The 14,954-nt window shown below is 41.1% G+C and overlaps 1 protein-coding gene across 5 annotated transcripts in view; it reads right to left on the bottom strand.

Annotated features, from left to right (window-relative positions):
• CLOCK (clock circadian regulator) overlaps nt 1–13,088 on the bottom strand; it is a 55,713-nt gene extending 42,625 nt beyond the window's left edge. For 4 of the 5 annotated variants that reach the window (XM_087724721.1, XM_087724725.1, XM_087724724.1 and 1 more), the window contains exon 1: nt 12,955–13,088. The gene's annotated coding sequence lies outside the window, so the exon portion shown is untranslated. Of the gene's footprint in view, nt 1–12,636; nt 12,917–12,954 lie in introns of those variants that run through there. The other variant, XM_087724722.1, reaches the window with a different exon arrangement.
• Nucleotides 13,089–14,954: the final 1,866 nt, after the last annotated feature.

Here is a 14,954-nt window from a genome sequence, read left to right as displayed (position 1 = left end):
ACTATCCTCAGGCAAGAAATCATGATGCCAAGGAGCTATGATAGTTAGACAATCGGTACTGATTTGGCCCACCTGCACAAACTAATTCTGTTCTTGAGATTGCATAGATGGTCTGGAGAGAGGAACACCTGTGTGTTTGCCTTGCACACAAGATTCCCGATCCTGGCCTACTGCTCAATACTCAAACTTTAAAATGTGTTGAAACATTTACGTATCTTGGTGCGAAGATATCGTCCAGTACGTTTATCGATACCGAAGACATAAACCATCGATTAGCAAGAGCCTCAACAACATTCGCAAAATTATACTTTCGACTGTGGTCGTCCCAACAAATATCCAGGCCCACAAAAATGAAAATATTTAATGCTTTGATCATACTAATACTCCTCTATTCATCTGAATCATGGACCTTTACAAAAGCTCAACTACAAAAATTGGAGGTGTTCCAAATGCGATGCCTACGCATCATAAGCGGGCTCAGTCTACATGATCGGAAAACAAATGACTATATACGGAAACTGTGCCTGAACCAACCAACCATCGAAACACTTGTAAGGCGCAACCGAATGCGATGGGCAGGGCACGTTTGGAGAATGAACAGCAACTCCTGGCCCAAAATAACCATTGAAGCACCCGTGCCCAAAACCTGGAAGGTGCATAAGAACACCCCACGGAAAACATGGATGAAGCTGATTGAAGAAGACCTCTCGCGAATCCATTTTACCATACGAGATGGCAAAACTGCCACTCAAAATCGCAAACAATGGGTGGCGATGGTTCGGGATGCATGCGACTCTACAGCGAAGGGATTGGCGATGCCGTACCGACGCTAAAGACTCAAGTCAAGTCAAGTCAACACCTGGCAAGATATTAAGTCTATAATGGTGCAGGCCTGGTCGCGACTCAAGGACTGGATGATGTCGTACCAAACAAGTACCATATTTTTTCAGAGTATTCATGCCTTTTTTTTTAAAAAAAAATGGGCCTGTTTTCACGAAAAACAGGCTGTTTTTGGGAGGTTTGCAGAGTGCAAAACTCCCTCCCCTTTTGGAAAGCTCTTTAACTAATTGATGAGAATTACACTGATCAAGTGCTGTGCCAGCAGAAACAAAGTCTTAGGTGCTGCAGATTGTCAGTGATTTCCTTCTCCAGCACATGGATAAATACACCTGGAAACATCTCCCTACCTACCTACTCACTCTCCCTACTACTCACTCTGTATTTCTCTATATCTGTAGTTTTACAACTACATGAAGTAAAATAAAACAGGAGATAGTCAAGTTGTAAATCAAATATTATACTACTAAGATAAAGTAAAACATTCTGATTGTAACTATGGATAGGAGTAGAGGTACTGTATGGGATTCCTTAAAAAGGAAAACACATAATTGAATTGTGGTGACAGCTGTTATTATGCATACGAGTTACATTTTTCTTTCTGCCCAGAGGATACTTGAGGCAACTAATAATAAAACATGAACAGCTACAATCTGATATAAACAATTAAAATCATTACTAAATAATTCAAACTGAAAAGTTCATGCCTATAAGCGAAGAAAGGGGAAGGACGAGTATTCTTTTACTTGCCTGGGGAGGCTTTTTACTTTGATCTGTCAGTTTGCTTAATTTTAAATAAGAAATTAATCTCCATTGTTTCTTAGTTTTTTTTAATGCTGAGATGAACTTCCTGTTGCCTATGAATGTCTTCTCTTACTCATCACTGTCTATCTGCTTGTTTACTGGCTGTGTTTATTGTCTTTGCTTCTTAACAGTTGGAAACTGCAGAAGTTTTCAGCCTCTAATTCATTTTCTTCTTTGCTGATTCAATCCACTGATGCTACGAGCCCTAACTTTATGCCCTCGTTTGACTTTTTTCTCATCTCACCACGATATGACTTGACTTTCAAAATAGTAAAAAGCATCCAAACTCTGCTCCCATCCTAACTATCATCCCTCTTTCTCACTCACCACCTCATAAGAGCCATCTCTTCTTGACAGAGTGGGAATACCTTAAACTACAGTATCATTTATTGGATAGGGTAAACTTGAAAGATAGCAGTTGTTTTAGACTATTATTTCAATTTTGAAAGAGTACAATTTTATTATGATTAGTGGTTTACCATTAAAAAGCAAGAGAAAAGAACATATATCAAAGAAAGACAGTATACTTCATCAGAAGACAGGACCAAAAACAAACAAACAAGCAATTCTACCATGATCCTAACCTAAAGGTAAAGGTTCCCCCACAAATGCTTTCTAGTCGTTCCTGGTTCTAGGGGGCGGTGCTCATCTCCGTTTCAAAGCCAAAGAGCCAGCGCTGTCCGAAGATGTCTTCGTAGTCATGTGGCTGGCATGACTAAACGCCGAAGGCGCACAGAACGCTGTTACCTTCCCGCCAAAGGTGGCCCCTATTTTTCTACTTGCATTTTTTACATGCTTTCAAACTGCTAGATTGGCAGAAGCTGGGACAAGTAACAGGCATTCACTCCGTTATGTGGCACTAGGGATTCGAACTGCTGAACTGCCGTCCTTCTGATCTACAAGCTCAGCATCTTAGTCACTGAGCCACCGTGTCCCTGATCCTAACCTACTGGAGGCTAATTCAGGTCACTGCCACAGTTCGGTCCTTACCAGTTCAAGATTGACTCAGTTTTCCATCCTTCTGAGGTTGGTAAAATGAGGACCCAGATTGTTGGGGACAGTATGCTGACTCTGTAAAACCACTTAGAGAGTGCTGCAAAGCACTATGAAGCAGCATATAAGTCAAAGTGCAAAGAGCACTTTGCACTCTTTCAAGCTTTTTAAAAGCTTGGGAAAAAAGGCAAGTCTTTTAACAATGTATGAAAAATCAAAAGGGTGAGAATGATACCCTTTCTCTGGGGATATCACATTACTGAAGTACTGAAGTACACGATGAACCCAATGGCCTAAGGAAGAGGCCATTCTCAGCTTTCCTAGGACAGCCTAGGAAAGAGATGGATTTGCACTCCAGGTGCCATCTTCCCCATGGTTTTTCATGGCAGAAACCACAAATCTAGAAATAAGTTTTCTCACAGGAAGTGCACTTTTACATTTTGTTCAATATCTGACTGTCTGTCTGTCTGTTGAGGCAATATGCTAACTCTGTAAAACTGCTTAGAGAGTGCTGTAAAAGCACTATGAAGTGGTATATATTGCTATTGCTATTCCTATTGCTATCATCTATCTATCTATCTATCTATCTACCTACCTACCTATCTAATCTATCCATCCAAATCTATCTATCCCTCTCCCCCTCTCTCTCTTGTTCAATTTGGTGATGCCTGATGTGTGTATATACACATGCATTTAATAAAATATATGAATATAAGTCTGTTAAAAGTTATTTAGCAAAAATTCTGTCATTTTATTACCTATTAATTAATCATACACATTGTTCTCAATTAATACCAAATATCATTGATTCTTAAATTGTAAGGTAGAACTCCCAGGAAGAAAACATAAGCTGCTGAGAATACTTGCACAGAAAAAAGGGGCAGTCAAAACTAGCTCTTGCTTTGCCTAGACAACTTTGCAGTGCGAATAGTATCAAAACGTACTAGGCATTTTATGGCCCTGCTTTGTTCTCACTTTGCCTGGGTAACCAGGCAACTGGATTGCACAAGCAAAACACAGAGAAATGGCCAGTCCTAAGTTTTGACAGCAGACCCACTTTGAGCATACCTGCAGGAGTCCTGTCAACTTACTCGTGACTTTATCAAAACAGGGCTCCCACAGGTTTGTATAGGCAAAGCGAAAGTGTTGTTAAAAATCCCCCATTGATTTCCCTGTTCAGGCTTGTGCAGATTGAGCAGCAAAGGGCAAAATGAGTTTTGCAATGAGTGGATCTAACAGTCTGTAAAGCCACCTGCTATTTATTTAGTTTTAAATAAATAATTCATATATATTTTATATTTATTCACACACAAATTCATTATTTTGTCTGTGTATTTTTTGGCCTCAACACCAGCACTGCCGCATCATTCTTAGATGGAATGTACTCCTTCCCCTAAAAAATTTGTGTATCCCTGTTTTAAAAAGAGATTTTATGCTTTGACATCATTGCGTAGGGGCTGTCTTCTTTCAGAGTCTTAATACCAAGATTTCTTCCAGGAAAAAGAGCTGCTACTAGGAAACTATGCAACTGTCTCTCAAGAAACCTTACTACTACAAAGCCAGAATAAATATTACCGGATTTGCCCTTGCATACCAAATGTTTACCTACCAGAAAATACAGGTGAAAAACATAATAAACAGTTAAGATTCCCTCCAAATTAGGGCTTTCCAAACCTGGGTAAATTACCAAAAATTCAGTAAAAGAGGTTGAGTAATGCTCAGAAACCCATCACAACACTGACATTTAAGCTAACTTAAAACGTTATTTCTACATTGAGTAAAAAGGACTTTCTGATAAGCAGTTTTGGGTAATGAAGGGAAATATTTGCGAAGTACTGCTCTAAATACTGAGAAAGGACTTTATCTGTAATCTGCCAGAGCATAACAAACAGGAACTGCTTTAAACCACTAGGATTTTGTTTGTTAATTTTGGTATGTAATTTTGTTTACTTTTTTACATCATGATCTTATGCCATATAATAGACAATTTTTGAATAATAATAGCTTAAAATCATTTGCCAACCAACTTGAGGAAACAACCCTATGACATACTTAGAATCAAAGCTCTCAAACCCAGATAATAGAGTATGAAATTTCTTGAAATGAAACCAATTCCACAGGAATGCAACATTTTACTGCAATATTCCAAGCAATATAAATGTATATTGTGCTTAAAATTAAAGTTAAAAATAAAATCCATAACATTTTAAGTCTTTAGTGATAAATTTCCAAGCATGAGATTTATTCAACTTCAGACATTTGCAACTTTTGTATTTGTGTTTGCCAGTGACTTTAGTTCTCAAGTTTCTATTGGTAAGAATAGAGGAATCTCAGAAATTGATGTGACCATAGCAACAAACTAATTTGCTAGATCTAAAAACTTACTGAGTTCTTGTAAATGAAAAGATAGCCTGGTCATGTATTTTAAGACATTCAAAGAAATGAGGAAGTCAAATACTTCTTATAAGAAATGAATGCCCATAGAAACGGCTCCTGGATACCTACATTAATCATCTGCCAATTATTCTTCCATCTACCATAATACTTTGCGTTTCTTTGGAGTTCTAATCATAGCAGGCAAGGCTTTCTTTTCAATTTGAAAAATTAAAACTTAACCAAAAGGCATACATGTTCTTCATTTCTATTCTTTAATTGAATTCTTTAATTACAGTTTATATTCTTTAATTGAATATAAACCTAATTTTAATCCTGTTGTTCTTAATTTGCCCATCTGCATAATCTTGTAATGTTATCCCATAAAGGGATGTACCAAAAAGAGGCTGACTTCCTATACAGAGTATAAAAAAAGATGCTCAGATCTTTTATTCCATACTAGCTGATAACCCGGCATTGTCCGGTATTTATAGACATCGAAGCATTTGTCTGACAGGGAGCCATTGAGAGGGGCCTATCTTCCCCCTACTCCCATGCCCATCATCCCTGCCCTCTCCCTTCCTCCTCCCATACACTCCTTTTTCCTGCCCTGTCTACGATCCTGGCACTTTGCCCCAAATCCATCAGGCGCTTCCCCATTGGTCCACTGGAAGGTGAACATCTGGCTTTCCAGAGGAAGCTGCAAAGGAACTGACATCACAAACAATTGCCGCTCTAGGACACCACACTTGCTTTCTTTAACGGGCTAGGCATTCCAGAGTTAAGCTGGAACACAAAAACACACACACACACACACACACACACACACGGGGTGTCTTACCCCATGCCACCCCCACAGTATTTGTTTCCAGAGGGTAAGTCATCTGTGTACCAAGTTTGGATGAAATGCTCAAGGCGCTCCAGAGTTACACTGGAACATACATGCATACACACATACAGACAGACAGGCAGGCAGGCAGGCAGGCAGGCAGCCTTTTTGATAGATGATAGATAGATAGATAGATAGATAGATAGATAGATAGATAGATAGATAGATAGATAGATAGATGATAGATAGATAGATAGATAGATAGATAGATAGATAGATAGATAGATGATAGATAGATGATAGATGATAGATGATAGATAGATAAATAGATAGATAGATAGATAGATTGATAGATAGATGATAGATAGATGATAGATAGATAGATAGATAGATAGATAGATAGATAGATAGATAGATAGATAGATAGATGATAGATGGTGGGAGGAGGAGGAAGAGGAGGAGATACAAAATCTACTATTTCCTCAAAAATAAGATCCAACTGGAAAATAAGCCCTAGCATGATTTTTCAGGATGCTTGTAATTTAAGATATACTCCCCAAATAAGCCTGAGTTAAGACAGTCAGCCAGATGGATGCATTTAGTACCGTACTTCTCTGAAAATAAGACCTGATAATAACTCTAATGCATCTTTTGGAGCAAAAATTAATATTAGACTCGGTCTTATTTTCGGGGAAACATGAATTATCTGAAAGGAATAGAAAGTACAATCAAATAAAGGGAGCTATACATAAATCATCACACAATATAAATGAAGACTAATCGTTCAGTGTTGGAAGATGAATGCTTTGTCCCAGTCTTCTACAGATAAGTTAGCACTTCATAATGCTATATTTATGATTATCTCAGAATAAATAATATATAACTTCCTAAAATACATGTTGGAGATTTTCCAGATAAAGCCAAGATGCCTTAGTGCAAAAAAAAATCAATACTGCATTATATGCATTATATGATGGGTGGGCAAGGATAGTTGATGCGCAATATACATTGCAACGCTTATTGCAAAGCCTCTCAGCTATCAAACGACAACCCGGCCTTCACGTGGTGCCCCCCATTCCCATCAATCGGGCTCTGTCGACCCTTGGGACTGGCGTCCCCTTGGGTATATCCAGCCGAAACAGCTTCCATGGATCGCCGTATCCATTCCAAACAGCCTGGTCCGACCTGGAAACGGCCAAAAGGAGGTGTTCGTCTAACCACTCTGCGTCACTTCAAACGGAAAGCCGAAGATGTGGTCATGCGCCCATTCAATCTTAGCCGAAAATCATATGATAGCGACTGGCTGCACCACCTGACAACCCTAGCCCAGGACCAAAGGCAGTGGCGTCAAATTTCCATGGAAGTCGCCTATACCCACGATGGGTGAAGAGGTGTCAAGTACAAGTACAAGTACAAGCATTATATGATTATTTCATTAGAATATTAAAAACAATTCCAGATGATTTAATTTAAAAATGGTAAAAATAAAGCTAAGATTGTGAGAATAAACCGAGTCTATTTGTTTTGCTTTTATTTTTATTTATTTTTATAAAGAAAACCACAGAACCTGATGGGATGTATAAATTATGAGTGGGAATAAAATAATATGAAAGAAATCTGTACACATGTTCATAATATAAAATTGTAATAAAGTTCAACTAAATTTGAAATAGGAAATGGCACAATTAACACAATTTTAATAATATATGATAAGTATAAAGTACTAAATGACCAAGCTGAATATTTGTGCAGAAAAGTCCCATTGGATTTAGTAGTAGTTTTTCCTTGGTAAATGACCATAAGACTGCTATTTAAAAAGTTGCAGGTGAATGAATGGGAAAACTGATGAGTCAGTACTGATATTCAAAAACCTCAGTTTTATAATCTCCATGCACAAGATGCTGAAGACTAATACTGAAGAATATTGCTCTTATGCTCCAATGGTGTGTTTTGTTTTTGGCCATGTACAATATGTAATCAAGCAGTAAGAGAACAAACTATTTTGATCTAATGGAACCATTGTTCTGCCCTAGCCTAATGCTTATTTTATTTATAATCCTTGATTTATATTCATTGCATGTTCACTATTATTCATACATTGTTACAGTATTTATTATACTTGAGAATGACATTGAGCATTCACAGCACTGTTGCCCAGTCTTCAACAAAAATATGCTTTAAAATTTATAGTGTCAAGTACAGTATAGTTTAGCAACTATGCTAAACAGAAGATAGCAAGAAATAATGCAGTTACATTGCTTTTAATAATTCATATTATATCACTAAACAGATATATATTTTTCAAAAGGTTGACAGAAATATGCAAATAGTTGTAATGATACTCAGTAGCAATGCTGTTGACATAAATTCTCAACCCTCCCCAGGAACTCTGAAAACATATATAGTATATTCAGAATTTTTCCTCTTCCCCTCTCCCCTTTAAGCAAACACACTCATAATAAATAAAATAACCATAGTAAATAAACCAGTTCCTAGCATCTTCTACTTTATTATAGTGTATTTTACTTTTTATCCTGGTCTTATTATTCGAAATGTGGTCTCCAATATGGCAAATAGTAAGTGTGGCTGTTAATGCAGGAAAAATAGGTCACCCAAGTTTTAATCATCTTTAAACAATATTGTTCGTTCAAAACAATATGAAGATTTGTAATATGACCAAGCTTGCAATTTCAGCAAGGCTTACAGCAAAACACAGTACACAAGGGAAATAATGGGATCAGATTTAAGGAAGCTGAGAGAAATAGAGTATTTCTGTTCTTGGTCTTGCATTGCTTGAAAATTGCTTTTAATGCTGACTACAGGTAGTCTTCAACTTATGACCACAACTGAGCCCAAAATTTATGTTGCTGAGAAATCTGTTGAGTGAATTTTTCCCATTTCATGATTTTTCTTGCCAAATTTGTTAAGTGAGTCACTGCAGTTTTTAAATTAGTAACATGGGTAAGTGAACCTAGTTTTCCTATTGATTTGGTTGTTAGAAGGTTGCAAAAGATGATCACATAACCCAGGGACATTGCAACCGTCATAAACGTGAGTCAGTTGTCAAGCATCCAAATGTAAATTATGTGGCCGTGTGGATGCTGCAACGGTCATAAATGAGGAAAATGATTGCAAGTCACTTTTTTTAGTGTCGTTGTAACTTTGAATGGTGACTAAACAAATTGTTGTAAATCAAGACTACCTATATTATGTTCCATAACTCAAAGTACTAGGCACCCAAATTCATTATCATTAATGAAACAAGGTAAAGTGTACTGTTTTGTTTTCTGAGATATGAAAACATTTTAATATATACTGACATTGGTGTCTAGTAATTTGTCATAATGCTCTTGAAGCATGGAAATTCGCCTTTTATGAACCTGGTTATACCTGTATGGGAGACCACTGGAACTTACATACAGATGGGAGAAAGTTTTGGCTCTGCAGTGTACAGAACAGCAAAAGTATTTATGCATTTTTTATTTTAATTGAATCCCACTGTTATTTTTAAAAATAATTCAAGATGGTGAATGTGTATAACACACCTTCCTCCTCCTATTTTTGGCACAACAACAACCCTGTGAGGTGAGCTGGGCTGGGAGAAAGTGACTGACCTAAAGTCACCATATAAACCATACAAGTTACGCTTTATTAATCTTCAAGCTATGGTCATCTAAAGGATTTTTGAAAGTGTAGACAAAACTTCAAACCCAAATACAGGTAGTCCCCAACATACAACAGTTTGTTTAATGACCTTTCAACGGCACTGAAAAACAGTGACATGACCGTTTTCCACAGTTACAACCGTTACAGCTTCCCCATGATCATGGGATCAAAATTCATATTTATGACCATTGGTGTGTCCCACGATCATGTGATCAGCTTTGCAACTTCTGACTAGCAAAGTCAATGCTTGTCCAGGTTCATTTAACAACCAGGTTACTAACTTATCAACTGCAACAATTCACTTAACTATGGCAAGAAAAGTTGTAAAATGGGGCAAAACTCACTTAACAAATGTTTATCAACAGAAATTTTGGGCTCAATTGTGGCTGTAAGTTGAGGATTACCAATACAAATAGATTATCACTTAAAAGAGAAGCACTTAAAAGACACTTTTAAGCAGAAGACACAACACTGTGTGACTGCTAGTTCTCTATGAACCCATATATTGTAAAGGGTAACAATATATAGCTGAATTCCATAGCATTTACTTAAGATGTTCCCAGCTTCCTATCCATAGGAGAGGAGTCAAGTTTCACCAGATTTCCACTGTAGGAAAATTTAGACACATACGTATAAAAGAACAAGATTAGAGGGAGGAGGAGCAGGGATTAGTATAGAGGACGGACCAATTACTAAAAGAATGCAACTGCACCAAGAAGTGAAGACCTATTATTGCTGGCAGTACCCATATCAAGCCTTGCAGAAGAGAGGGCAGGCAGGAGTCCTAACTATGGGCAATAAATCAACAAATAGATGTCTGCTTCAGAGTGATCCAATGCCCTAGATCAGTGGTTCCCAACAATTTTGGTGTCGGTACCATTTTACTGTAGAGGTAATCCTCAATTTACAACAGTTCGCTTAGTGACTGTTCAAAGTTACAGCAGCACTGAAAAATGCTGTTTTTCACACTTACAACCATTGCAGCTCCCATGGCCAGGTGATTTAGATTCACATGCTGGTTGCAGTGTCCCAGGGTCATCTGATCCCTTTTTGCAACCTTCTGCCAAGCAAAGTCAATGGGAAAACTAGATTCACATAACCCTGGTTAGTAATTTAACAGCAGCAGTGATTCACTTAACAAATGTGACAAGAACAGTCGTAAAGTGGGGGGAAACTCCCTTAACAAATTTCTCGCTTAACAACATAAATTTTGGGCTCGATTGTGGTTGTAAGTTGAGGACTACTGCAAGAGCTTTGGTTTAAGGGGTGGGGGAGTTGTATATCTATTGATATTTCTTGTGTTAGAAATTCAAACAAGAATTTCAAAATAGTCCTCAACTTACTACCCACAACTGAGCCGCACAATTTCTGTTGTTCGGCGAGAAATTTGATAAGGGAGTTTGCCCCACTTTACAACTTTCCTCGCCACGTTTAAGCAAATCACTGCAAGCTGTTAAATTATTAAGATGGTTGTTAAGTGAACCTGGTTTCCCTTTTGACTTTACTTACCAGAAGGTTGCAAATGGGAGGGAAAAGGAAATCACATCACACACAGAGACACAACACACCCATACACTGCAACTATCATAAATGTGAGTTGGTTGCCAAGCACCCAAATGTAAAAACCAGAGTTGCTGCGATGGTCATACCGTGTTTCCCCGAAAATAAGACAGGGTCTTATTTTCTTTTGACCCCCAAAATAAGTGCTTGGCCTTATTTTCGGGGAGGTCTTATTATTTTTAAGGTGCAGGAGGTGGCGAGCATGGTCATCTCATGGCTGCTGCTGTGTTTGGGGAGGGCTTAGTTTTTGGGGAGGGCTTATTTTAGTGCATGCGCTCAAAAACCCGATTGGGCTTATTATCTGGGGGAGGTCTTATTTTCAGGGAAACAGAGGTAAGTGTGAACAAGGGTCAGAAAAAGTCACTTTTTTCAGCACTGCTGTAACTTTGGACGGCGACTAAACAAATGGCTGTAAGTCAAGGACTTACCTGTAGGCATTGATTTCTGTGAGGGTTCTCAGGCTCCTCCTGGGAGAATTCAGCCATGCTTCCACAAGCCGGGAAGACGAGGAAACATCTCCTCGCCTGCATCCCTGGGACGTCGTGGAAGACCTTCGCTAAACCTATCCTTCCTTCACTAGACCTATTCTCCAATACAGCTCATCTGTCTGGAACACACACTGCATATCGGACATTAACACAATTGAGGGAGTCCAGAGATATTTCACGAGAAGAGTCCTCCATTCCTTTGCTCACAACAGATCCCTTAGGCCACCAGGCTTGAAATTTTGGGCTTAGACAACTTAGAACTTTGCCGTCTTCGATCCGACCTAAGCGTAGTACATAAAATTATCTGCTACCTGTCAATGACTACTTTAGTTTCAACCACAACACAGGAGCATACAATAGATACAAATTTATGGTAAACCGCTCCAAACTCGATTGCAGAAAATACGACTTCTGCAACTGAATGGTCAATGCCTGGAATGCTCTACCTGACTCTGTGGTTTCTTCCCCGAACCCCCAAAACTTTTAACCTTAGACTGGCTACTGCCTGACTTCACCCCATTCCTAACAGGTCCGTAAAGGGGGCGTGCATAAGCCCACCAGCGTGCCCACCGTCCCTGTCCTACTGTCCCCATTTATTCGTCCCCATTTCATGTGCTCGTGTCCATGTTTATACCTGTTACCTTGAGAAAACACATACATTAAATTTAAAAAAGAAACGAAAACGGGCGAGCGGGCTCAGAGGGCGTTTGAGGGCAACCCCGCCGCGCCCACAAGGCGGCCGGGAGGGAGGGAGGGGAGAGAGAAGCGAAGCGCCCGGGATCCCCCTCGCACGCCTGCGCCCAGCCTGGGAAGCAGCCTCCCGCAACAAGCGGGAACCTTATTAGTCCCAGGACAGGGCAAGGAAAGCGGCCGCCGGCTCCGTTATGAAACCGCGCCGCTCGCCGTCCCCGCTTCGCTGTGGAGCCCCAGCGGCCAGGACGGGAGTGGCCGGGTAGCGAAGGGAAGGGCTCCCTCCAGAGGGCCTTGAGCCGCGTCCACCGCGGGTCATCTGAGGCCTTCGGGAAAGGGGGGGGGGGACGCCTGAGATCATAGCCCTGCGCCAACCCCGCCTGTCAAAAGTTTTACCTCAGCCCGCCGGCCGCGGAGAGCCGTCCTCCCGCCCTCGCCCTGCAGGATGAGGATGCTCGCTCGGTCTCGACGTCGGCGGCAGCTGTTCCCCTCAGCGTCCCTGTCCCCTCACCGCGCGCGCGGGGGGGAAGGTTTCTCCTCACTCGTGCCTCAGGCCGCGGGGCTGCAGCGTCCAGCCTCCACGAGCCACCCACGAGGCGACTCGCCCTCGTTCCCTCAGAAGCTGCATGCAACAGCAGTAGCGACGGCGGGCAATCTCCCAAGGCCTCGGCAGCAACCTTCCCGCTACCGCGCATGCGCCACCCTGGCACTTACCGGCAAAACAGTAGCTGCCGTCGCCGCCGCCGCCAAACCTGGGAAAAGCGCTTTTTTCCCCCCACTTTCCCCTTGTGCGCGTGCGCTTCTGGCAACCCGCAACGGGGCTCCGATCGGGCGAGGGGCCCCCTCCCCCCCTCCGTCTCTTTTTTCCCCCCCTTGAACGTCCCTTGGAGGCTACTAAGCATGCGCCATGGGCGCACATTCCAGCCCAAGGCTGCCCAGGGTGATTCCCGTTCGTCAAAAAGCCGAGTAAGGACAAGGGGTGGGGTGCGCCTGCGCCGCCGAAACGTTAGTAGAACGGACCTCATTGCGCAGGCGTCCTAGCCGGGCCCGCCTGACCTCAGATTACCTCGTTGGAACCAGGAGGCTAAGGGAGGAACTGAGGCGAAGTAAATAAAAAAGAGCACGGTGCGCGTGCGCGTGATTGAGCGCGGGGAGAGAGAAAAAAAAATGAATTTATTCAGAGGAGGAGCCACATTAGCAAATGGGATTATTATTGCAAACGTCTTTAAAAGCAGAGCCGGGGCGCTGGGAGGCCCCTCTGAGGAACGCGCTAACCGGTCTCCAACCCTGGCGAATTTAAGACTTGTAGACTTCAACTCCCAGAATTCCCCAGCTATGCTATGCTGACTGGAGAATTCTGGGAGTTGAAGTGCACACGCCTTAAACTTACAAAGGCTGGAGACCCCTGAGCTAAGAAACCTTCTTTATAGTGGAGCCACTTTAAAAAGGCGGTAAGATGCCCATGGCACTTTGAAGGAGATATAGAGCAGCTAAGGAAGGCATCTGAGAGCAGGAAGCGTGGGGGGGGGGTGTATTTCTCTTATCTCTATAGATATTATCTATCTCTATCGCCACGCTTAATCGTGGATTCCAGAAATTGTTTTTTAATTCACAATTTAAAAAAATGAAAATCCTTGCTCTAGGACAACGGTTCCTCAACTTCTTGCCATCGCACCTCCTTTTACTCTGATATAAGCTTATTTTATACACGCATTTTAAAAAATCCTCTAAAGACCTCCCCTGAAAGATACCAGAATGAACACAAATGAACAACGAGATTCAGGGGACAGGCAGATTTTTCATAACATCGCAACTAAAGGATTCCTCGCATCTCATACTGGATACTTGTGTCCCAAGATAGATACCTCACAGTTTGCAAAAACCCTGCCCTAAAATGTTTTGTTATTCTTTGCATTTTCCCCTTATGAGAATGAACAACACTGAGAAATGAAGCCCCTACTTCAAACATTGGATCGATTATTTGCCATCAAGTTGATGCCAACTCAGTGACAACATAGCTAGATTTTCTCCGTGATAATCTGTCCCAAACCTGCTCCTTCAGATCTTCCAATGGTGCACCCATCATCACAGTGTCACAGTATCCATCCATCTTAGTGATGGCTCTTTTTTGCATTTGCCATCCATCTTTCATAGTATTAAAGCATTTTCCAGGAAGCTAAATCTTTGCATAATATGTAAAGCATCTTAATCTGACTTTGCTGGAGAAGACTCCTGCGAGTCCCTTGGACTGCAAGGCAATCCAATTGGTCAGTCCTAGAGGAGATCAACCCTGACTGCTCTTTAGAAGGCCAGATCCTGAAGATGAAACCCAAGTACTTTGGCCACCTAATGAGAAGGAAGGACTCACTGGAGAAGAGCCTCATGCTGGGAAAGATGGAGGGCAAAAGAAGAAGGGGACGGCAGAGAATGAGGTGGCTGGATGGAGTCACTGAAGTAGTAAGTGTGAGCTTAAATGGACTCCAGAGGATGTAGAGGACAGGAAGGCCTCAACGAACATCATCCATCAGGTTACGATGGGTCAGACACGACTTCACAACTAATAACAACAATCTTAATCTGAACCTGGTCATGTGTGCCTTGAGTAAAAACTCTGGGTGGAACTGTTTGATAATCCAATGGTTGGTTTTCATGGCTATCAATCTCAAGAGTTTTCTCTAACACCAAAGTTCGTAAGTGTCATTACTCTTTCTACT

This window comes from Thamnophis sirtalis, unplaced genomic scaffold, assembly GCF_051295495.1.
Source record: "Thamnophis sirtalis isolate CommonGarterSnake01/CBP01778 unplaced genomic scaffold, rThaSir2_p1.2 scaffold_10, whole genome shotgun sequence".
Classification (NCBI taxonomy): Eukaryota; Metazoa; Chordata; class Lepidosauria; order Squamata; family Natricidae; genus Thamnophis; species Thamnophis sirtalis.
The sequence above is the reverse complement of the archived record's forward strand: the minus strand, read 5'-3'. Positions and strand labels throughout refer to the sequence as shown.